Raw genomic sequence first — 25337 nt, 5'->3', positions numbered from 1 at the left:
CGACTGCAGATGGTGGTCTGGACACCCCAGGCACGATTGCTCACATGCCCACAGTACCTGGGCAGATCCAGGCTGGAATTTGTCACAATAGATTAACTCACACCTTTCTCATACTCTGTAGATGAAGCCTCACTTAATCTCCCCTGCCAAACCTATGTCAGATCTCTTGCCTGACTATATCTTTGTAGCCTGCCTCTTGCCTGCAGTTGACATTCTTTGATTCAGAACTTGCTGTGAAGGGAGGATCTGCATGCATGGCCTAAACCCAACTCACAACTTCTTTGAGTAATGCTAAACTGATACATATTGACATTTGGTTAACAGCCATCCTTTGTTTTTGAAAGGTTGACATTTAGAGCAGGAACCAGACCATTAACACTGAGTGAGTCCCATCCATCATTTCAGTCAAGTAAAAGCTGAGCAAAGCAGTGCCACACTTTCTGGCACACCAGATGCTTGATAACAGCTAGCTAATGGATATAAGTCCCCATCTGCAAAGGATCAGATTAGATCACATTTTGATTCCTTCCAACTCTGTTTGGGCGTTTGACTGGTCAATTAAGGTCTTGGTCAATTAACTCAAAGACTGGTGAAATATTCATGATAATAATTACAAATGAATAACCGGAAATTATGCATTCATAACTGGTTTGAATTCATGATCTTTATGTATGCAGTATAGTAGGGAATACACAGTCTGGATTTACTGAGCAGCAGTTGCAATGAGTGGCAAAGGTCTGTTCTCTTGTTGATTGCGATGCAGCAAACTGATGTTTGCACACACACACATGCACACACTATACAAGCAGTCTCTAGTGTGAAAAAGATTATGACAGGGATCTTGCTTCTGATTGTGACACTGGAGATTGTTTGTGGAGAAAGGTGGAAACATCAGTCTGCTGCATCTAGGGTTGCCATAACCCGCCGGGGGGCAGGACTTTCCCGGGTTTGGACCAGTCTGCACGGTCCTGCCCCGGTTTTGCGTTTGTCCTGGGTTTGCCCCCGCCTCGGGCTTTGTTAGGGCGCCACTGTGGCGGCGCCTTTGGATGCTTTTGCAGCTGCGGCTGCCACCGCCACCAATGTTCTGTGGCCTGCTGTGGCCGCTCGTCTGGCCATCGCTGCCACCGCCACCAACGCGGCCATTGCCACAAGGCCGCAAGTCCTCCCAGTTCTGCACGGGCACACACAGGGCTCAGTAGGAGCCTGGAGCTCCTCTGGTTGGCTGGCAGGCTGGGCTGGGCAATAGCAGAACAGCCCACCCCCTGCTTGGAGTCTGTGACTGCTAGCAGGGGGCAGAGCTGTTCCAGCTCTCTGCCCCCATTGGCCACCCAGCTTAAAGAGGAGGAGCTCTCCTCTGTTTAGTCCACACAGCCATGTGGGCTGGAGAGGGCAGCGGAGGGCAGTGAGCCGAGGGCAGCGGCAGGCAGAAGCAGCTGTAGCCACAGCCGCAGCCGCAGCTGCAGCAGCAGAAGTGGCAGCTGTGTGAGTCAGTTTGCAAAGGTGTTTTTGAATGGAGGGGGGTGGTTTGGCCAGAAAGGGAAGTACATTTCTGCCATCTGTCTAGGAATAATTCCAAAATGTCTTCCATTTTGAGCATGCCTAAGAAACATGCATTTATATTAACATTTTTTTAAAAAGCATCAATTTTTTTTGCGTTTCCTCCTTTTTAAAAATGAGTCCTACATTTGAAAATGTTGTCCTACATTTCTCCCAGTTTGGAGGTCCTGACTTATGGCAACCCTAGCTGCATCCTAATAGACTGAGAAAAAGACCATCTTTACTCACAGCGTTTGCTACTTGGTAAATCAGGAGTATGGTAGTCGGGCCAGGAGATATTACTTAGCTATGTAACTAAGGTAGTTATGTAACTAAGTAGCTGACCTAGAATCATAGCTATTGTCAATAATTCTGAAAAAAATGTTTTTAGTTAGCTATATTTGAACTATAAAGAAGATTTGGGCATTTCCAGACTGTCCATATTATAATGTGTCGCTTCCAGCAATATTCAAAAGCAGCTTGTAGCACCTCAGAGACTAATTGAGAGAAAAAAGTTAGTAGCGTAAGCTTTTGCAGGGTGAGTTTACAAAAGCTTATGCTACCTACATCTTTCTCTCAGTCTTAAAAGTGCTACAAGGTTCCTTTGCATAGTGATCCAGACTAATATGGCTTTGAATTCCAGCAATATTGTATGTTTTGCTGCAGCCATTACCTCAATTTCTTTCAATAGCTACTGTATTTTTATATTTGCATTCAGTCACTCTCAGGACTTTTGTGGATAAGAGTGTAAGAGAAGCCCTGCTGGATCAAACCAAAAGCCTGTCTAGTCCAGTATTCTGTTTATATAGTGGCCATCCACTTGCTTGTGGGAAGCCCATAGCAGGACATGACTGGATGATGCAGCACCAAAAGCCATGGCTGTGATGCCCTTTAGAGGGTGTGAAAGAGCCCTTTTTGCTGCTCCTTTTTTGTGCTCTCTAGAGGCTGGATTGGTGCCGTAGCATTCGCTTGCCAAGGCACTGATCTGGCCAGTAATGAGGTGGCTGCAGACCCTTCTGTCACCTGGCCTTCCTAGCAACTGTGATATATAGTCATTCTGTGGTTACTGTGGTGTAGTGGCTTTGGTTTTGGACTACAACTCTGTCTAACCTACATGAATATATTTATTCCCCCTTTAAAGCCTCTCAGGTTGGTTGCCATCACTTCATGATGTGTCAGTGAATTGTGCCATTTACTGTAACCATGACTTGTATAAAGAAGTACTTTCTTTTATCTGTTTCAAATCCTGCAATTTATTTATTTATTTATTTGATTTATACTGGTCTTTACTCTCAGTGTGGGACTCAAATCAGCTTACAAATTAGAACAAAATAGCTGAAACAATATGTGAAATGAAAGTTTAAGAAGCATTAAACAATAAATCCAACTGAAACACTGAGCTAAATATATTAATTTAAACAATTAAAAACACATAAAGCACACCTTATTTTTTAAAAAACCTGCATACCCATTGGACATCGTTCTTGCCTGACAATCTACAGGCTGAAGGCTGTTTAAATAGGAAGGTCTGGCAGCAAAATGAGAGCAGAGAAGGCGGCAGCTCAGGTGAAGTTCGCAGAAAACAGGGTTTTGCACAGATAGAAAGAAGTCCATCTTCATGCAGCATGCAGATGAACTATAAGAGCCTGGCTGTATCCACACAGGCCAAATACCACATCTTTCCCCCGTCCTCACAGCGAGTACTACTGACAGTGCAGGACCCAATCCCTGGCTCTAATGTGAATTGTCCAGATAACGTCCAGCAGTTCAGCACCAAATCCACAGTATACCTGTATTAAGTCAATTATAGCTGCCCTACATGACTTTGGAGTGTTCAAGATAATGGCAGAACACTGGGGCAGCTTTGGGACCAGAATACACTGGGCTGTTCCAAGAGTATTCTTGACTTTGCAGGCACCATCCCTATACTATAAGGAAAGGGGATCATATCTTTCAATCTACCTTCTCTACATCATGTGTAATTTTAAATAACTCTCATGTCTCCCCTTGCCTTTCCCCCCAAAGATGACATGGAAGGGATTTCTAAAATGAGCAAAATGAGTAATGGATGATGTTAGATAATGACTTTTTACTATGGATAACTACCTGTCTTCTTTTTGTTTGGAGATGCTTGGAGGCTAGTATCACAATTAGGGACAAGGTTTCTGTACCTTTGGTGGCTGTGTAGAAGAGGACATTTCAGCAAGTGTTGCTTAAATGAGAAGCAACACTTGCCAAAATTTCTTCTCCTGCACAACTGTTAAAGATCCAGAATCCCTGTGTCTTCCATATTTCACCTGACAGCCCTACTGCAAGTGTAGCTGGTGGCCAGACAAACAAACTTTGCTATTTCACTGAAAACTTTGTTATGCCCTGACTGCTCCATAACAAAATCAGTGTTGGCTGTAGCATGAGAATGACAGAGCAGTCACCTCAGACAGCATAGCAGATGCCGGGGAGTTGCAGCAGTAGCTGCCCTGGTTGTTCCAAGTCCTCTCCTGCCTGTCTTTCTAACCACCCCAGCTGTTTTCCTCCTTCTGTGCCAGCCTCCCAGTGGTGGCAAAGTTTGCTATTTTGTCTTCATATCTGAGAACAAATAATTAAAGTAGTTTTCTCACTAACATGAGAAAATGTGAATGTTCTTCCACAGTATTCTCCCTGTATTCAAATATCTCAAAATATATGCAGGCATTATTCTGACGAGAAAAAACATTCTTGTGCAAAAACTGTGCTAAAAACAGGATTTTGCACTGAGAGAGATTTTCTACACAGAAAAAATTCCACTAATAACACTAACACTAGGATTTTGAATACAAGAAAAAATGTGCAAAATTTTCATTGGTGCATTATTCTTTCCTATGTGAATTCCCAGCTGCTGGAAAACCTGTGAATTAAATTTTTACCCATCCCTAGTGAAGCATACTGTCCTGTTACCAGGGCTAAAGCAAAATTCAAGCGACTATTGTTGAGATATAGAGTCATGAGGATGTGGTTAATGTCTTTTTGTGGAAAGGGGTGGGATGGAGTCAATTATATTGTCCTTCATCTTCGGCAGCAAAAGGTTTTGGGCTAGCTTGGTTGGTAGTGACCTCTTGCAGGGTTGGATCTTGTGCTGTCTCGAGATGTCACCATTGGCCGTGCAGGTTGGGGCTTCTGGGTAGATATTATCATTCGGCAGCATCTGGAGGGGATCACAATTCCCAGTTCTACCTTAGATCTTACTTTCTGTGTCTTATCTAGAGTTGCCAGATAAGAGAAATAAGGGCTAGGGTTCCTGTTCCTTTAATGGTTGTATAAAAGAGGCAGTTTTAAGAAATGCAGCTTGTTAATGCAAGCAGATTCTACAGAAATTTGCTCTTTGACAGAATCATTAAGGGAACCCTGTCCCTTATTTCACCTGGCAACTCTAGTCCTATCCATAATTGTACTTTCAGTATACCAACATGAGGACCAATATAGGAGATTATCACACAGGGAAAAGAAGTGGTTGGAGAAGGAATGCTTCCAAGATAATTGCACAATTACGATGAATGATTTCACACAATGTCACTTGAAATCCATACTTGCTGCGGCAGTAAAGAGGAATGGTCCAAGAACATTTCATCCTTGGGGAAATGTTGTGAATGCTTTCATGATATTGCATAAATTGTGCTATCATGAAGGTGCAAAAGCTCATTTCAATCTATTCATGCGATTGACATTTTATCATTATCAATTTTAAAATTTTAGCTGGATTTCCCAGGGTGCTGTTTGGTAATTTTCCTTCCTGTGCTGTTTGGATGTGCCAATAGAATGATATCACTGGCTGCCGTTAGGGTCACTGCGCTTTCTTTTAAATACTATATTATTTATGGTTTACAATGTAACACCTGGTACATATGGGCCTTTTACGCCCTCATCATGTGCTAAGGGTTGGCTGAGGGGTGAGCGCACAGACACCCCGCAATCCTCGCACATGAGGAGGGCATAACAATGGCGGCATCCTGTATACATGGGTGCCTCCATTGTTATATGAGTGCCACACAGCAGCCACGCAGCGCCATGCGGCACTTACATAACGAGTGTGCCAGTGGCATACTTGTTACGCCACCGTCACAGCTTCAAAGGTGCGGTACGGTACAGATAACCAAAAAGGGTGGCCTACTGGTGACTGTTTTTCCGCCGGAGGGAAGCCTCAGCTGCCAAACTGCAAAAAGCGGGTTCTTTTGAAGCCGTGGCGGTGACGTAACAAGTGTGCCACTGGCACACTCATTACGTATGTGCCTCATGGCACTATGTGGACACAGCACGGCACTGCGTGGACACAGTGCGGCACGTATGTAACAATGGTGGCACCCATGTATACAGGGCGCCGCCATTGTTATGCCCTCGTCATGTGCAAGGGTTGTGGGGCATCTGGGTGCTCTGCCCTCAACCTAGTATGTGATGAAGGCGCTTAAAAGGCCCAAAAGGACCCACTTTTTGGGGTTCTTTTTCCGCTGGCAGGAAGCCTCTCGATTTGGCAGTTGAGGTTTCCCTCCAGCAGAAAACCAGGCACCAGTAGGTCACCCTTTTTGGGTGGTCTGTACCACACCTAAGTTTCTCTTTTGTAATTTCTGAGGTCTGAACAAGAGGGCCAGTGATGATCGAATGGCTGGGCTTCTCATTCTGACCTCACAGTAAGCAAGTTAATGCAGCAATGGTCACGCTAGGTGACACAGTGGTACAGTACATGTTGTAAACAACAGCCCAACTTTCCAGGAAGATCCAGACCAAAAGATTAGTTATTTTACTCCATCATAAGTGGGGTGTGCCCTGGGTTTGGTGCTGAAGTGGCCAGATGTTGGCCAGACTGTTCACGCCAGAATCAGGGTTTGGGTTGTGTGTTATCCAGACTTCCAACTGACAGCACAGAGGGAGGATGATTTCTTTGGCAAGTGTAGACAGAGTCCTGTGTCTACAAATGCTATGAGCTACTGCTGTATGAGAGACACATCATTCAGCATAGCTTCCTCATGTTTGGACACTCCTGGAGATGTGCAGCTACCAGGCCTGTCATGACCCATCAAAATTGCTTCTTTGCTACTGATGTGGAGCATTTTGGGTTTTACTCCAGTTAGTACCAACTGTTCGTATCCATCTTGATTCATTCACACAGACACAGACACAGACACAGACACCATTAAAGCCACTTGGAAATATATAAATATGCAAAATTTATATTTTTGCTTTTTATAAGAACAAAATTGATCTGAGGGAGAGAAACTACCAGACAGGAACGACCTCTGCAACAACCTCCAGTGGCAGCCAGGGCTGTAGTGAATTCACTCTGAATGTTAGCCTCAGTTTTAAAGTCTCTATCCAAAAGTCTAATATTGTCTAGGAAGGGGCAGGGTTCAACACCTTGGATAGTCTTTTTAAAGTTAAAACCTGGAGTTGATTCGCCATACTCCTGACATGAAAGCCACAGGCCATGATTAATGACTTCCCTAACCTTTACTGCAGAAGTGGCAACTACTTCAAATTTAATGTTAAAATGGCAGTCCTAAGTTGTTCCTTATGATCTCCAAGAACTAGATACATTCATACATCCAGTGTATACTAAATAATTTGTATTTATTTTTATTTGAATGTGATGGTTAGCTGCCTAGAGTGTCTTTTTTTAATCATAAAGGACAGAAATAGAATAAACAAGTAAATAATATGTTAATGGCGGGAAGGTCCCATGAGCCTGGATCAACAAGCTTTCATTTCAAAAATGTTTTCTGACAGCTAGATATGTGGTATGTAACACTGCCTAGGCATCCAGCTTGTCACCAATTGTAAATCTCATTTCGTTCTAGGAATTCAGTAGACAAAAATTTCATAAAATGGACTCCACTGAAAATTTCACAGGGAGGCAATGTTTTCATCAAGCAGCTTGTTGTATGAATCACTGAGACAGATGATGACTCGCTTCCTGGTTCACAGAAAACTGAATTAGAATAACCAGAGAGGAAGGGGAGCATCTCTCCTATGACCGCTCCTCCTCTCTCGATTTGACATAGCTCTATTCCTCTTGCAGATTTGTGTTGCTAGGAGAGGTTGGGGTGGGGGGGAGAAAAGGAAAGAAAGGAAAGAAAAGAAAACCAACTCAGTTCTGGCATAATGATTATGCATAGCTTTGTTGTGCATTCAGACCAAGTCCACCTGCTGGACCCAACTAGAAACTGCACCATTTTATTACATTGCTTGGCTAATATGTGTGTGTGTGTGTGTGTGTGTGTGTGTGTGTGTGTGTTGCCTTCAAGCTGCCTGTCAGAGGTGATTTTGCCAGCTCCCTCTTCTGAAATATAGCCTAATACACAACTGTAAAATAATGCAACTGTATCACAACATACATTTTCCCCACTCTGGAAATAAACATCTGTCTTAATAAGGGGGCTGGGGGCTATAATTATGTGCAAATTATGAACTGTAATTCTTATAAATTATGCTGCTAGAAAAAGCAAATTCTCTTATTGGTCCTCAAAATGGGAAGTTAGCATTTTGAAGCAGTGATGTGGACAGGTCAGATCAAAGGAATATAACAAGCTATTGTGTACATTGTAAAATTGTTGGTCCACTATTGCCAGTTCTCCAGAGTTTCTGGAGTAGGATTCTTCCCTAGCTTTTACTGGTATAATGTGTTGGTCCTCCATTCAAAGACTAACTGTGTTTTGACTCTACTTTGCTTGCAAAAACAGACAAAACAAGATGTGTTCAGTATGGTATGATGGTTAGTTGCTATAAGATCGGTAGCTCTTTGCACTGTCTCTTGCTTGAGCCAGAAAACAGAGTGCCAAATAATGTGATGGTTGCTGATTCCAGAAATTAGGAATCAATAAGGCAAGTATGTATGCCTGCCACTATGCTAGGGAAAATGAATGTCGCAAGTTGAACCTTCTATTTTTTTTGACTGGGGAAGTTCAGGCATTATTGTAAACAGGGGCACTTCAGTTTCATGAATAGCAAATCGTATTCCATGAATTAACTAGCTACTTCCTCCATCACCTAATAATCATACTAATGCCCAGAGCTTGGAAGAATTTACAAGGTCTTCTAGAATCCTTGAATTACTAGGGCCACTGACCATGTTGGCAGGGGGATTCTGGGAAGTGTGGCCCCAATAGGAATGTTTCTAAGCTTTGAAAAACAGGCACTCATATACACACATTCCGCTAGTATCAAAACACTTGCATACCACAAAAAGGTGAAAACCAAGAAAAAGGTGCAAAATATACAAAATTCAAAGATAGATGTGTTGATCAGTAGCTTTCGTATTAATTCCTTGATTAAGCCAACAAAAAGGGTGCAAAATATATGCAAGCTGGAGTAATAGTCAAGCAAGACTCAAAGGTGATAAATTTAAGTACTGTATGCGTTCCCCAGTTTAGGAACATTCACATCACATAAAACCCAGAAGAGAACAAAAGATGGGAGTACCATTAATCCTAAATACAATAATTACAAGAAATCTATCACAGTTCTAATGATATTTAGTATTTTTATTTATTTATATGTGAAAGACATAATATTTTATCCTTCAGAAAGCACTCAAGGAAGCTTACATTTTGGTTATAAAACATAATCATGCAAAGCTACTAAAATCATTTTAAAACATCAAAATGAATGTTGAATATTATATAAGAAAAAGTTATGGCTCAGAAAAAGTGTCAGATATTTGTGTACCATATATGTTTTTGCATATGATTATTTCATTATATTTACACATGGTGAAGAAAAATATAATCCCCCCAAATATTCTACTTTCTGTGTTGTGTTCATTCATTCATTTCAGTGATAACTTTCTTGATGAACTGCAGCACCACTGACTGGGCTGTTTTCCCTTCCTCTTTTTTTGAATTTTTGCCCTTTTCCTTTGCCTGACAATTGCTAACCCTTATAACAGATTGCATCTATATACTCAGCCATGTAGGGTTGTGCCTACTTGGTGGTTAGAACTCTCTTCAAGATGATGTGTGTATGAGTCATCCCAAGTATTGGCCACATTGTGCTCATGTGATACCCTGGCTGCACTGTTTTGTATCTTTCATCCCATAGTTTTGCTAGGATGGTGGTTTCTGGTGCAGCTCCTACAAGACCCTGATGGAAAGTATGGGACTATGACGCTAAAGGAGCATTCATATTAAAAAGACCAGAAAGTCCCAGATTTTGTTCCTGTTTTATTTTGGAGATCCATTAATGGTTTGTTTATTCCAAAATATTATTCTGTCAGCTCCAGTATGATCACAGACTTTTTATACCAGTTCCACAAGTTAGTTTGTTTTAGCCCTGCATAAAATTGGAAAGAAGAGGGGAAAAACTGGATGTGCCCTAAATCTGCTCTATACTTTTTGTTATTGTTATGGGCCTTTAAGTCAATTCTGACTTAGAGCAACCCTATTATAGAGTTTTCTTGGCAAGATTTATTGAGCTTCCCATTACCTTCCTCTGAGGCTGAGAGAGTGTGAGTTCTTCAGCCAGCAAGTTTCAACGGCTGAGCAGGTATTCAGATCTTGGAATCCTAGTCCAACACTCAGTCCATTAATCCTCTCTCTGTGTACTCTATACTACTGGTTGTAATATATCATTGACACAGCTTCATGGAATGATATTTGAGTCCCTGACTGACTATAAGCAAACAAGAATTACCACCACTGGGAAGCTGGCATAGCAGTGACTCAAGAAGGAAAACCATTGTAGATTTGATATGCAGTTTGATCCTGTGAATGTTCACTCTGAAGCATTGCTAGAAAAGATTACTTAGAAAGTGCACTTCTCAGAATGCCTGGAATGGCTGGGTGTAATATAGTCTAAATAAGTAATTTTACCAACTCTGATTGCAAGCCAGTCCTACCAAGTTCATTTCTTATTGCATATGTTTAGATTGCAGCTCCAGAAAGAAAATGCTGAGTAAAGTTGACTGAGGAATGGATGGATGGTTGCTATACACAGAAAGGACACTAGACACTGTATCTAAACAATGGTGCTAACAGTCTTGAACTCAGCAAATCACTGTCTCTCAGCCTTAATTTCTCATTTTCAAGGGGGGAAATGATCATGATCTACATGTTGCACGGTACGGACAGCTGTGAGGATAAACTAAATAAATGTTGTGAAGTGCTTCGCACATTAAAAGTGGAATGTCTATAAATCAAATTAAAGAGACAGCTGTTTTCTACTACTTGTATACTAAACCACTTACATGTCTGTTGCATTCTGGTCAAGTTCTTATTTGGTCTCAGATTCCTTATTTTTTCAGTTGAAGATGCTCATAAAGTTAAAAGTATGTTTCTAAATTATTGTGAGTTTAAACTGAAACTGACATTATCCTGGTTCTAGACAAGAGGCAAGTCACGGTGGTGGAAGATAGAAGACCAATGATGGTGAACACCTTGCTGCCCTTTCACCATAGGCAACCCATGCTGCTTCAATGGGAGGGCTCCTCAGCCTCAAATTTGGATGTAAACATCCCTGCTTTTCAGGGGACAGTTCTGAATACAGGAAAGCCTTGGTTTATGTTCAGATTGCATTCTTGGACATGAGAAGTGAATTGAGACTGGTATAAATGCAGGGAGTCAGTTCCATGGGGAATAATGGGAGACCAGGGGGATGCAGTCTTACAGAACTGAAGGAGTCACAGAGTTAGTGAATTTATTCAATCCAACCCTCCCTTTCAGACTCTAGTTGCTCACCTCTACCTAAACAAGCAGAGGAAACCATTTCCCCCTCACATACACATACTCAAGCAAGTAAAGGAAACTCCTTCATCCAAGGCACAGTTCCAAGGTCTTCCTTTCCCCCAATCCCACCTTCTAATTAGGCAAGGAGAACTCATTCCTCCAATAATGGCATGATTCCAGTCCCCCCCCCCCCGTACACTTTCCTCCTAAGCAGTCAAAGTAAACCCCTTCCTTTAAACAATGGAAGTTTCCAGTTTCTTCACCAATTCACACTCCCCCTTCTTAGCAGGCAAAGGAAATGTCTTCCTGCCAGCAATGCCAAGACACCATTTGCTCTCCCCCTTCCCCAATACAGTGGATGAGACTTACTTTCTTTCTGGAGAAATACTGTAAATTTGAAAAGTTGTAAACTGGAGCAATGCAGATTGAGACCTTGAGTACCAGGCAATGTGAAAAAATGGCAGGTCTACTCAGTAACTACTGGACATTTTAAGAACTTCGCCTATCCCGTTGTCATTTCTTTTACCAAATAGTAATCAGCAATTTTCCTTCTCTCCTTCAAATCCTGACCCTATGTGTTCATAATGGTGTAATTCAAGCTGACACAATATATGGATTACATTTGCTGGTCTTCCTCTCCCAGTTGTATGTCCCCACAAACTGGGAGGTAGCTAAGGAAGCAATATGCGACATGCACACCAAGAAGTACACTTTAAGATTTCCTGAGACATCACAGCAGCTTGTAACTAAATATTAGAGCCAACGAATCCTCTGTTGCACAGCATGGCATACTGGAGTTGAACTTTTGGATCAACTATTACTTAAACTTCTGTACAGTTTAAAGCTCAGCAGTTCATCTTGCCTGGTCATCTTGCCTTGTAATTCATATAAACACTGAGCAAGAGCTTGGGGAAAGGTATACTTTTGGGTTATAGTTCCCAGGATCTCACAGCCAGCATGGCAGAGAGATTCTAGGAGTTGTCAATCTGGGGACCCATTCACACTATGGAAATAACCCGGTGTGAAACTGGGTTATTTCCACAACATTCGCACTGGCCCCAAATGCACTCAGCACAGTTGGCGGGGGGTGGTGGTCAGTGGAAAACCTACTTAACCTGGTGTATTTTGCACTGGGTACCTAACCACATCTTTTTTTAGAGCCAGAGCAATCTGTATCTATGGTAGTGCGAATGCGCTACTGAATCGATCCGGATAGTTGGGATTGTTCCTGGCAATGAGGCGCTATCATGCTGAAGCAAAGCATTGCCACTGTGAATGTTGGACCGGGTTAAAATGCCATGGAGAGATTCAATTGTGGTAAATGTAGTGGGAACATCGATTCTGTATCACATCACTGCAGAGATCTACATCTCTTTGGTACAAAAAAGTAAGTGTGAATGCCTCCTAAGTGTAACATTTTCCAAACATATTACAAGCACAAGGTGGTTGAAGTATAGTCTGATAAAACAACTCTTCCACATTCTGGGTTTAATGGTATGCTGATTTTTTTCATTGCTGATTGAGTTGAGTTTAATTAATCTTTAGTTTTACTACACATCACAGCAGTCCCTTAAATCTTAATCATGTCCTTATTAATCCTCTGATATCCCACTTTTTCAGTTTCTTTCTCAGCAGGGGTGAAAAGAGAAGAGAGGATCTTGTCTTTCCCTGTAGGCTCAGGCAAAAGCAAATTGTGGAGGCCTCTCTTGTGTATTCTTCCTCATCAGTATATTTACTATCTTGACCACATTCTGTTATTGCTTGGCCACATATGTCCAATTTTCATCTGTGAAATGTTGGAGGGTATAGATTTTCCTTTTGGCATTATACATATCTATTACCATAGAGTTGTCAGCACAATCCTATTTGGTGTCTTCAGAAGAAAATATGTCAGGACATTGGACCGATGGGCACCTTGACAGAGGCCCCATTCTCACTAGCCCATTTGCCCTGGATAGAACTGGGCAGATCCAGTTTCCCCCCATACCGAATCTGTCCGGAAAGAAGTTCGTACTACCCTTTACTTTGATCGATGCAATTTGCCCCTCTGATGTTCACATTTGCAGTACTGCTTTAAAATGGAGCCTCCTTTGTTGTCAATCAAATTCACTTCCACTTTCGTCAAAGGTGACATATCCTACAATCATTGGCCAATGGAATTGGTTCTCCCCCCCACTCATTTAAAAAAAACAACCTGGCGGCAGTGTGCACATATTCTGTCAACTTGTCAAATTTAAAAACCTCCGTGTGTGTATGTGTGTTGTGTGTATTCGGGTCATTACAGATCATGGCAACCTTAAAATGACCCCATCCTGGGGTTTTCTTGGCAAGATTGGTTCTGAGGAGATTTGCCATTGTTTTCCCCCTGAGGCTGAGAGAGTGTGACTCCCCCAAAGTCATGGGTTTCCACAGCCTTCCCTCTGAATGCCAGCCTATAGCTTCCCATTCGCTTCCAGCCCAGCATTTCCTCCTCTTTGGAACCTCTTCCCTTCCCTTTGCTTCCAGCCCAAGGTCACCTCCAAAGCCCTTGCCTCCTCCCCCCCAGATGCCAGCCTCTTCCCTTCCCTTCACTTCCAGCCCAATGCCACCTACAAAGCCCTTGCCTCCCCCCCCCCCCCGGATGCCATCCGCATCCCTTCCCTTCCAGCACAAAGCATGTGCATAATCTGTCGTCGTCATCATCATCATCATCATCATCATCATCATCATCATCATCATCATCCCTCATCTCAGAATGCATCTCTGCATCCTCTTTCTTTGCTTTCCCTCCGATTACCACCTCAGAATGCCATCTCTCCTTACATACACATATGCAGCAAAAGCATTCACACATTGTATCAATTTGCCAAAAAGGAAACACAAGCATTCGCATATTCTGTGACACACACAAAAAAAATAATTTTAAAAAACAGCACCTGCAAAGGGAGGTGCTGTGCTGGCAGTAAGCAAATGAAAGGGAAATGTAGCACAAGCAGACACATTCTATCAATATGTGTCAACCTGTAGAACAAGCATTCGCATAATCTGTCAAAAATAAAATTACAAAAAAAGAGAGAAAAGGCTGCCTGAGAGAGGGGAGGCATGTTCTGCCCTCTGTCCTCCCTCTGACCTAAATCCCTCCCCTGAACTTGACCTGATCAAGTTCACATTTGCCAACAGCAGGGAAGAAACACGTTTTCCAAAAAAAGAGAGGAAATAATTCACTTTCAGAAAAACCACTCTAAGGGGGATTTGCCCTGGATCAGGTGTGCAAGACCCTAATTCTGACGTATTTAAACCGGTGCCAATGGGAACTTCCAACTTTTAATCCGGGTTATAATTCAGTACACAAGGTAGTATGAATGGCCCCTAAGTTTTGATCTGGCGAAAAGGCCAATTTCTAGTATTGTATTCTTAAACATGGAGTCCTCCATATGTAATGGACTACAACTTTCATTATCCTGGTAACAGAGGACTTAAGTTTAGGGAAGGTACTTCCAGTATTTAGAAGAGGCCTGGTGATTTCAGTTGCTCCATGTCAGTTGGAAGAGATGGAAGCTCAGGGGTCAAATATGCCTGCCAAACTAGGTCACAGCTCTAGGACATGAGGTTCACAGTTCAAGCCTAACAGAGACTTAACAGTGTTGCCATAAATAAATAATCTCAGGGGACATTTCATCTGGAACAGGTCGGGACCTAGCTTTTAAAGTGGAGGCCTTACCTTTCATTCAAAATGTACTAAGTAAGGAAATGATTCCTTTACAACTTGCTTTGTCTATTAATGGAATACATTGCTTTGCTGGATCGGAGTTGCAACGTCTGTGAGAAAACTATTTATCTGGTTTTGGCTCTGTCAAGAGAGTTGTCTTACTAAGCGTCTATGCAAATAATAATCCTCAAGGAACCTTCATGGTTAGTTCTTCTATTTTGGATCTATTTTTCTATATGCCTGGAAATCTTTGTACTTGGCAACGCTATTAACGATAGTGATATTATTAGCTCATTTTGAATATTTTTCTAGGTTGTTTTGCAAGATAGGTTTCCTGACATTCCAGGTCTTGTACAAACACATCCCCAGATTTTGGAACTCAGTCTGACTAATCCTGCTGCTTTTCTAAATATTTCTGCAGAGTCTCTTCCTAGTCTTCCCCTTTTCCTTCCTATGAGTTGGCTACAGATTACCAGAATGAAGGATTGGACCATTATGTTGGTCTAGGATTACACAGTGAAGTAATTTTATATATAAAGCCACAAAACTAATGGTATAAATGGGTTTCACAAATGGCTCTTGTGAAGAAGAAATTAGGTAAAAATTACAGATAAACACCTGTGTAATTTCTATAATCATCGCTAGGATCTGTAAAGAGTTAAGTACAGATCAGCATATCTAAACAGGGGGGCACATTTTTACAAAATTAATCTTCAGTATAACATGGATGTGCAATTTGCATGGCTCTTTTCTTTATATTTTTGTACTATGCAAATAGCAAAAAAGTTGTTAAATTGAAAGTAACTAGGCTATGGGCAAATTCTAACTGGTTATGCTTCCTTTATCTATCCAGGCATCCTTTGTTTGTGATTTTCCTTTATGCCATCTGGAATTTTGCAGCATTGTGTTCCATTTTTTTCATATGTCACTTGCCTTTGAAAAACAAATGTATCCTCCCCATTGCCTTGCTTGTCTTGATTGACTCTTTTTTATTTCCCATCTAATCCCCAAGCCACAAAGTAGGTGCAAAGTAAGGTGCTTGTAGTGAAACCAGTCAGATTTGCACAATTCTATCTTTGTGAATGAGTATCAGTGCACACAGGATTTTTTGGTGGTTTCAGTAGTTTAGTCAACATTGAGTCAAGAGGCTTGGGTTCTTCTCCTTTAGTAGCCTTGGGCAAAGTGCTTAATCACTGTCTGTTTCTCCACCTACGAAACTGAGATAATAAAGTTTGCTCCTATTTATAAAACCACTTTGATATCTTTGGATGAAAGCTATGTTACATGCATAAAAACAGCTGTTATTTGTCTGGAATTTCGTAGAGGCTGCCTGCAAACTTTTCTTTTTGAGAAGCTGAAGCTTTTGCTGTATCTCTGGACATGGGGCACATTCTTCAAGGTGGAGCTTTGTGGTTTTCTAGACTCTTATGAAACCTCTGACAGTCAGTCATGTGGTTCATTTTCAGGGCTGAATGAACCCTCACAAGTCCATGTGCAATATGCAGAACATACTGCATCATAGCCACTTATGTCCTTGTTTAGCCTTTACACTTCTGAACCAGTGATTACCATGATTTCACAAGTCAAGAAAAATACAAACTGAGTCCACTAAAAATAAATCCAACACTAGACAATGAATACATTTTGCACAAACATTTTATAGACCTGGGGCACAGTCTAATTCACAGTTAGACCCCAGTGCTCACCACTTCAATATACTTAAACAGAATTATGGAAGTGATTTTTTTTCTAGATCACAACTTCCAGCTGAAGGATTCTGGGAAAGGTAGTACAGAAATTATTTCCTCAACCTCTGGTTAAACATTCTTAAATCTTTTAAATATGTGTGTGTGTGTGTGTGTGTGTGTGTGTGTACATATATGTATATACTGACATTTTGCAGAAAAATATTTAAAAGTCAATTCATTAAGAAAAGTAGTTAAAAACAACTAATTGAAAAATCAGTTAAATAATAGAGAACAAGAAAGAGAATCCCCCCCCACACACACATATAGTAGTTGCATGATTATACAAACTAATAATTTATCATTATAGTCTAAGATCCATTTAATGCTAATGTTTACTTCCAGAAATTACTATCTGACTGACAAGAAAGTAGTAAGGATAATTTTTGGTTAGTATATTAAATTAAAGGATGCCAAATACAGTAAAAGTTGCCATGAGTCCAATTTGTTCTTCTTGCCATTTGTATTTGCTGTGTCAACTTTGCCATCAAGATAAGTTTCTAAACTCTGGTCTTCTAATGAGTATTAGAAATTCTGTGATATTTCTTCCAATCCAGGATTACCTCTAAACTGGTAGCCAATCAGAAAATGGTTAAATAGTGTCGTGTGCATTTGTCTTTTTTCCTTGAAAAATTGACCAACATTTTTATAACCCCACATATATAAAATCATACAATCCTAGAGTTAGAAAATGCCACATGGGGTATCACATTCAACACACTACTCAGTGCAAGATCTCCAGCTAAAGCATCCTCAATAGATAGCTGTCTAGCTTTTTTGGGGGTGTGTGTGTGTGAGAGAGGGAGATGTCCAGAGAAGGAGACTACACCATTTAGCAATCGGTCTCATTACTGAACCCCTTCTTACTGTCAAGAAGTTGCTTCTAATGTTCAATTGAAATCTACCCTCCTGTTACTTCAGACCATTACAACACAGTCCTACCCTCTGGGGCAGCAGAAAACAAACCTGCTCTCTCTTCTCTGTGACACTCTTTGAGGTATTTAAAGAGTGCAATAATATCACCAGTCAGTCTTCTTTTCACCGGGCTGAACATGCCCAGCTCCTTCAACCTTTCTTCATATGTTTTGTTCTCTATGCCTCTTAATCATCCTTGTTGCCCTTCTCTGAACCCACTCCAACTTGTCTATGTGTTTCTTATATATGCCTAGGACTTCACATTTCTCCTAGTTTTTAGCACCTGGAGATTTATTAATGTTGGTTAGTCACATTTGTACAACACACCATCAGTAGAACAACTGCATTCCATGCACCCTCTTTCTTCAGGACACTGACCTCATAAGAGCCTCTTTCTAATTGGCACCCCAATCTTTCTTTTCAAAAGTTCTTAATCTTTGAATTAATAAACCACTTTCTAGCACTTGAAATTCTTATGAATGTATATTTATGGATGTAAATCTATTTCTTCAGATGTCTTAGAAGAGTTTTTCACAACAGAAATGTATGATGGAGGTGGCAAACTACATAGAATCTATGATTATGATTCTACAAATGATGGTGTAAAATTATAATGAAATAGTAAAATACACTTGAGGGCATACAACAATAACAAGTGCTTGAGGGCATAGAAGACCAACAAGTATAGTTAGAATTCAGTTAGAGCTTAAATATATGTAGAAAACCAACATTCACAAGAGCACTAATTGGTGATAAAACAATTCAGTTAGTATGGGGGAGTAAAGTAACATCAGCAGTAGATTAAAAAACAGACATTCTTTTTATAGAGCCCCAAACAAATAAAATCAAATTATAATCCTTGAATTTTGGATTGTTTCTTTAAAGTCTAAACATATGCAACACCTATATGTATTGCTATATTCTGCAATAACAGACATAGTGCCTCCAGTGTCTAATTCTTTCTTTTTCCATGTTTTTTTTAAATTGGTACGTATTTTTAAATAATTTTGGAAGCCATTTTTCATCCTAACCATGGAAGAAAAATAGAACACAAATAAACCAACCAGTCAATAAAATGCACCCATTATTTTTTAAATGAAAAATTTCATTTTATAAGTTTTAATTATCAAACAGCCAGTTTTTCCTAATGGGTCATATTTTGGGTAGTGGATGATAGGAAAATGACATAGGATGAAAGCATGTGTAACCGTTCTGACAACTAAGTTCCCCAGCCGCCACTATTGGCAAAACTTTAAACCAGGGGCTCTAATTGTGTGGCTCCCCCCAAAGGTGATTGAACTGCAGTTCCCAGCAGTCCTACGCAGCAGAGCCCATAATGATGAATGCTGGGAGTTGCAGTTCAACCACATCTGGAGGGCCACATTCCCTAGCCCTTTCTAAAGAGAATGGAGATATCCCTGATCATGTCCAGTTCAGCCCTAAGGCATATGTCTTACTGAACTTGGTTCAGTTTACTTTATTATTTTAACATAATATAATATAATATTAGTTTATATTTAAATTATCCTTACTTTTTACCTTGTAGAAGGTGAAAAGCATGATTCTGTCTCTCACCCAACAGATTAGCTTCCATGTTACTTTAGCACCACAAACCATTCACTGTAACCTTATTTTCTTACTTTCTTACACTGATTCAAGCAGCTGTTTGGGAGTCTAACATTTATGTCACATTTCTTTGTCCATGGCATATGGTTTGTGTTTCACATTGTTATTTTGAATTCCACAAGGCTCAATGACAGAAGCTTAATATTTTAAGTGAAATCTATTTCTTCACAACTGCTTTTGTTGTTCTGTGCCCATTTCTGATTTTAGGGCAAACCTGTCACAGGATTTTCTTGGCAAGATTTGTTCAGAGGGGGTTTGCCATTGCCTTCCTCTGAGGATGAGAGTGTGTGATTTGTCCAAGGTCACTCAATGACCTTAGCCAAGTAGAGATTCAAATCTTGGTCTCTTGAAGTCCCCATCCAACACTTAAATCACTACTCCACACTTCCTCACAATGCACTTCATTAATCCTATTATGCTTTTATGTAGACATTTCTCCTAGGACCTTGGAGCAGCATATGAGGTTCTTCCTCACTTGTATTCTCACAACAACCCTGTTAGGAAGGATAGGCAATTATTGCCCATACATCAGCAAGAGAGCAATACTGTAACATAGTACCATACACACACACACGACAGACAGCATGATACACTGAGCAATGAAATCATTTAAAAATGAACAATAGTAGCACAATACAAGAACACTATATGCTGGAACCAGAAACATTGGCACTTATTTGCATGAATCTTTGGGTGTCACTTGCTTTCCTTCCTGGTGGGCTTTTGTTAACAGTAAGAAGTTTTGCTCTAGCAAAGCAACAATCAGAGCAGGATATATAATGTAGGAGTAGGAAGAACTTCTTAACTGCCAAGATCTGACAAGATTTATATGCAAAGTGGCACTAAAAGATTCATGCAGACTAGCACCTTATGAAAACTTTGCTGGAAACAAGTTACTGTGAGGGTGCTTCTTGTGCTTTTATGTACTTCCATTGTATAGTATTTCTGTGTTGTGTGCTACTATTGTACAGAGCCAGTGTGATTTGAGTGTTGGGCTGGGATTCTGGAAGAGCAGTGTTTGAATCTCTGCTCAGGCACTGAAAGCCACTAGGCGACCTGAGCAAGTCACATTCTGAGGGCTTAGAGGAAGGCAACGGAAAACCTCTTCTGAACAAATCTTGCTAAGAAACCCTAGAGTAAGTTTCCCATAAGTCAGAATCAACTTGAAGGCACATAACAACTATTGTATAGTTTCAACTGTTCTGTTATACTTGTTAGCTGTATGATGTTATATGGTCTGGTACAGCACTGCTCCCCAAAGTGGTAGTCCCTGAACCAGGGCCAGTGGCTGTCAGTGCCTGGCAAGTTTCCAGGAAAGAAAGAAAAAAGTGTAGCCAATAGACACAAATATGGTGCTGGCCCCTGGCACACTGAAAAATGTAATTGCTGCTCCACCATATCAAATAGCCTGAGAAGCGGTGTATTAGTTTATTCTACTTTGCATGCTGCTTAGTACTTAGTGGGTATGAAAGGCATTTGTATCTTGGTTCTCTGGTTTTAGTCCATTACTGTAGTTAAGAGAAGAGAACTATGTGGCCATCAAGATGCTGTTGGATGGCATCTCCCAGCATTTCACATCACTGGATATGATACAGAGATATAGCTGTGTTAGTCTGGAAATTCAGTATGCAAAAAGATATTATAGCACCTTTGAAGCTAAGGGGCTTGACAGAATGCTCCTTTGGAGTGGCGTCCTGCCATCCCTTTCAGTGCCGGGTCAGAACCACAGCAAATGCATGGAATGGCCCTGATCTGGTGCTTTGCTGGTGCTAAAAGGAACTGCAAAATGCCACTCCTTTTAGTGCCAGCAAAAAAGTGCTCTTGCTGCTGTGGCAGGGGCTTTTAGGCACTCTTTTGGTGCAGTGTGTTTAAACGCTGTACCAATGGAGCACTGCGATGCCCCCTGCCATGTAGTTGGACACACGGCATGACACCGGAATGGGGCGAATGGTGTGCATATGCCACACCCCATGCCATGGTATAACGTTGGTCTCTTTAGCCCTTGACTGTGTAGGAGAAGTTGTATCATAAGCTTTCACAGACTTGCATCTTAGCAAGTAGACATGAAGTTTACGAAAGCTTATGTTACAACTTCTACACAGTTCATCTCAAAGGTGATACCTTGGCATCTTGGCTATGATAGCAAGGGCTGATAGGAGTTGCATCCTGAAACATCTGGAAAGACTGCATTGTGCCCACCTCTCTTCTGGTTCTATCCCCTTGGTTTTCCTTCCAGTTCCTCCTCTACCATTTCTTTTTCCTCTCTTGAGAACAATAAAAGATGTACTAAGGAGCTCTCCCATCTTTAGCTCTGCTCTTAGTGCCTCCACCATGACCTTGAGTGACCTCCTCCCCTTGGGACAGCAACGCTGGGCTAAATGTTGTGGGGGTTCGGCAGTAGGCCAGGGTTGCACAATGGGCAGCACAACTGGTAGTAACAAGGCAGGCTGCATCTTCTGGCGCAGGTCCTTCCACCTCCCTCAAGTCTGCTGGGCTGCCTTGAGCAAGCCACTCTTGCTCAACACTTCGCCCCCATCTCACAGGTTGTGACGAGGACAAACCAATGAGGCCAGAGCAGCCGTGGAACACTTTGTCCATGGCCAGAGGACTCCCAAAGAAAGCAAGGGGCGCTGAGCAACCATACCCGGGGCGATATCAAACTATGAAGCCTTGGGCTGGGTTCTGCAGAATAGTCTTATTATTTCTTAGTGGGTGCCAAACACACCCACCCACAAAATAATGCGTATCTATAGACCAAATAAGCAACCTCTGCCGAACTGAGATTGCAAAGGGAATGCCACCCTCTGTACCCCCAAGACAACATGCCAAAGAGTGGGATGCCTTTGCCATCTCCCTCCCCAGACTCTGAAGAAAGCACAGGCTTTGCAGCACTGGGTGCACACACAGCTCCCTTCTCTCTCTTTCTCTGCCATTTTACTGGGACACAGTAGACAGCTCTCTTTATTTTTTCTTTCTCTTTCTCTCTCTTTCTCCCTGCCCCCAACTCAGCCTTAACTCCCCCAGTCTAGCAGTGAGCCCAGCTCAGAGAAAGAGGGGAAGGAGGAGGGGGCTGTTGCAGGAGAGAGAGAGAGAGAGAGAGAGGAGGCCAGAGAAAAAGAGAAAGAGAAAGAGAGGGAGAGGGAGAGGGAGAGAGGGAGGCTAGGCCAAGCCAGCTTTGCCTGTCACTGGAGTTTTTAGTTTGCATTCTGAAGAAAGGAGGAGGGGGAAGAAGGGAGGAGGAGGGGGAAGGCAAAAAAAGAAGGGAGGGAGGGAGAATGTCTTGTTTGTGGCTTGTCAGCAATTGCTTGAGACAAGCTTCCATGTGTGAAAGCTCCTTGGCATGAATGCCTGGGCTGTACCAAGTCTCCCTCCAGCCAGAGGGGGAGGCAGGACCCAAAAGCCAGCAGACAATAGGCCCCTGGAGGGTCCCCCCCGAAGTGCCTTGGAGGTGGTCCAGGTGCCTTGGGGACCAGGAGGCTTTGGGGAGGGAGGGGGGAGGGGGAAGGCTGGGCCAGGAAAGGGGGGCCTGGGGTGGGTTGCTCCCCCCTTTTCCTCCCTTCTCTCTCTCTCTCTCTCTCTCTCTCTTTTTGGTGGGTGTGCGCGCGTGGATTCCCTTTCACTTCCCCCACCCACTGACTTAGCCACCCTCCTACCCACCAGCCCCCCTTTTCGCCTGGGAGGAATGCTTCTCCCGAAATTCTCCTCATAACACACCATTTATACACACACACACACACACACATTTAAAAGAGAGAGGGAGAGGGAGAGAGAAAAAGAAAGAAAGAAAGATTGGGAGAGAGGGCAAAGAGAAGAAAGGTAAGAGAGAGGCGACAATTTCTCTTTTCCTCCCCTTTTTTCTCCCTTTTTGGCAACAACAGCAAGTAGAGCTTTTGTTTTTATTTATTCGTTTTCATATTTTTTTCTTTAGGCACAGCAGCTCCAAAGCTTGGAAGGGGCAACATGATGGGGGGGGTGTGTGGGCTGCCCAGGACGCGTCCTCTTTTTCCAGGACGCGTCCTCCATCTCCTCCTCCTGCCCAGGAGGCATATCAAGGCGTCCTACATTGGGAGCATGACTCAAAAGACCGTGGGTTTACATGGAGAGGAGTTTGGGGGCTTTCCCCCCAGCTTTTGCTTTTTGTCAAAGTCCTCCATATTTCCCCCCTATTTATTTTGAGGAGCCTTGTCCTTAGTTGTGGTTAGGGAGCCTGGGGGGGGGGGTCACCCTGTGTGGGGCTGAGGTTCAGCCAGGAGGGGAAGAAAACAAAACAAAACCCCCAGCAAGAAATGGGATATCTATCCTTCCTCCCTTCAATTCTCTCTCTCTCTTTTTCTTTCTTTCTTTCTTCTGGTATTGCTCCCCCCAAATAGCCTCCTCTGGAGCCTGAGCTGGGCTAGTTGAGAGAGGAAGAGACTGAGAGAAAGAGAGAGTGGCTCCTGAAAGCGAAAGAGAGAATGAGAGAGAGCCCAGGAATGCGCGGGCTCCGCTGGCCTCTGCCTGGGAATGCGTGGCGCACGCCTCCCCCCCCCCTCTCTCTCTTAGCTCCCTATGGCTGAGGCAAGCCCCCACTCCTTCTCTCACTCTTTCCCTCCCTCTCTCTCTTTTACACATATACAACCATTCCCCTCTCTCCTTCTCTCCCCTCCTGGGCTCCTAAAGGTCCAAAACACACACTGCAGAAATGTGATTCAGTTTGAGAGAGACCCCTTGGACTGCCCTGGCTGAGTGCTAGGGAATCCTGGGAACTGTAGTGTGTCTTGTGGCACCATGGGGGGGGGGGAGGCTGTAATGTAATGTATGAATGTAAAGAAGTAATGTCTCACGAAACTACGGATGGCATTGAGCCAGGGCAGCTCAAGGGGGTCTCAAACTGGATTATTTCTGCAGTGTGTTCTACTGGACCTACAAGACTACTTGGGGGGGGGGGGTAGGAGGGAGTCTTTTTCTCCTCTCTCTCTCTCTCTCTTTAGTAAATAATAATAAGGATCGAGGGGGCTTACAATATCAAATAAAAAAATATCTCTTTCTCTCTCATATATCCCTTCCCCACAGCTCCCTATGACTGAAGCACTCCCTACCCCACCAACCCCCTCACAGGCTTGTCTTACACACACACACACAGGCCCCCAGCCCCTCAGCCCCTTGCTCTTCTCTCCTCCTGGGTTTAGCTAAGTGGCAGGGGACAGCCCCCTCCCTGTGAAGCCCAGTGTGTGTGTGTGTGTGTGTGTATTTGTGTTTGTGTGTGAAAAATAGGCCTGTGAGGGAGTTGGGGGGGGTCGCTTCAGCCATAGGGAGTTGTGAGGAAGGGGTGAGAGAGAGGGAGAGGGAGGGACAGAGGAGGGAAAGAAGCCCTCCTGCCTCCAAAGCAGTCTTTGGAGAGAAAAGACAAGAGAGGGGTGTAGGAGGGCTAGGGGATGTTTGCTGTGCTCGAAGTGTGTGTCTCTGTGTGTGTGGGGGGGAGGAAGACAAGCTTGTGGGGGCTGGGGGGGGGTCTGCAATAGGGAGCTCTGAGGAAGGGGCGAGAGAGTGGAGGGAAAGAAGCTCACCTTATCCCCCAGGTCTGACCCTCCTTAGTCTGTGGGTGAAGCCCAGGAAAAGAGAGGGAGTGTGGCGGGGTTAGGGGGTCTTTGCTAAGCCCTGGAGGTTGGGGGGGGGTTGTATCTCAGCACCAGGAGACTCCTGGCTGGTGGCTTCTCTCTATCTCTCTCCCCTCCAAGCTTTCCTTCCTTCCTTCCCTCCTTCCTTCTTTATTCCCTCCCTCCCTTCCTCCCCATGCCTTTCATTCACAGCTCTGGTTGGAGAGAGAGAATCAAAGCGGGAGGACAAGTGTTGGGTTTTGTTGCTGCTGGTGCCAAAGCAGCCTTCCTCGCCTTTGGCTTTGGGGTGCCAGGCAGGGAAGGTTTCTTGTTTGGCACCAGATATGTCTCTCTCTCTCTCCCCAGCCTGGTTCCTGCCTTTTGCTGTGCCTTGCCTTTGCAGCTCAGGGAGTTTTGTGATGGTGCACCGCAACCACGGTGCTGCTCCTTATCATGAAAGATTTGGGGACAGGGATGGAGTGTGGTGGGGGTGGGGGTTGTGAGAGAAGGAGAGGAAGGCTGGAAACTTTTCCCAGGTTTTTTTTTGGGGGGGGGGTTAGTGGTGGGG

The 25337-nt window shown here is 42.9% G+C and overlaps 1 protein-coding gene across 1 annotated transcript in view; it reads left to right on the top strand.

Annotated features, from left to right (window-relative positions):
• Positions 1–22871: 22871 nt before the first annotated feature.
• Positions 22872–25337, top strand: part of LOC149319707 (uncharacterized) — a 121658-nt gene continuing 119192 nt past the window's right edge. The window contains exon 1 of the mRNA XM_089512225.1: positions 22872–23009. The gene's annotated coding sequence lies outside the window, so the exon portion shown is untranslated. The remainder of the gene's footprint in view (positions 23010–25337) is intronic.

This window comes from Sceloporus occidentalis, unplaced genomic scaffold, assembly GCF_023333645.1.
Source record: "Sceloporus occidentalis isolate IW3139 unplaced genomic scaffold, rSceOcc1.0.p SCAF_2, whole genome shotgun sequence".
NCBI classification, from domain to species: domain Eukaryota; kingdom Metazoa; phylum Chordata; class Lepidosauria; order Squamata; family Phrynosomatidae; genus Sceloporus; species Sceloporus occidentalis.
This window is presented reverse-complemented; position numbering and strand designations above follow the sequence as displayed.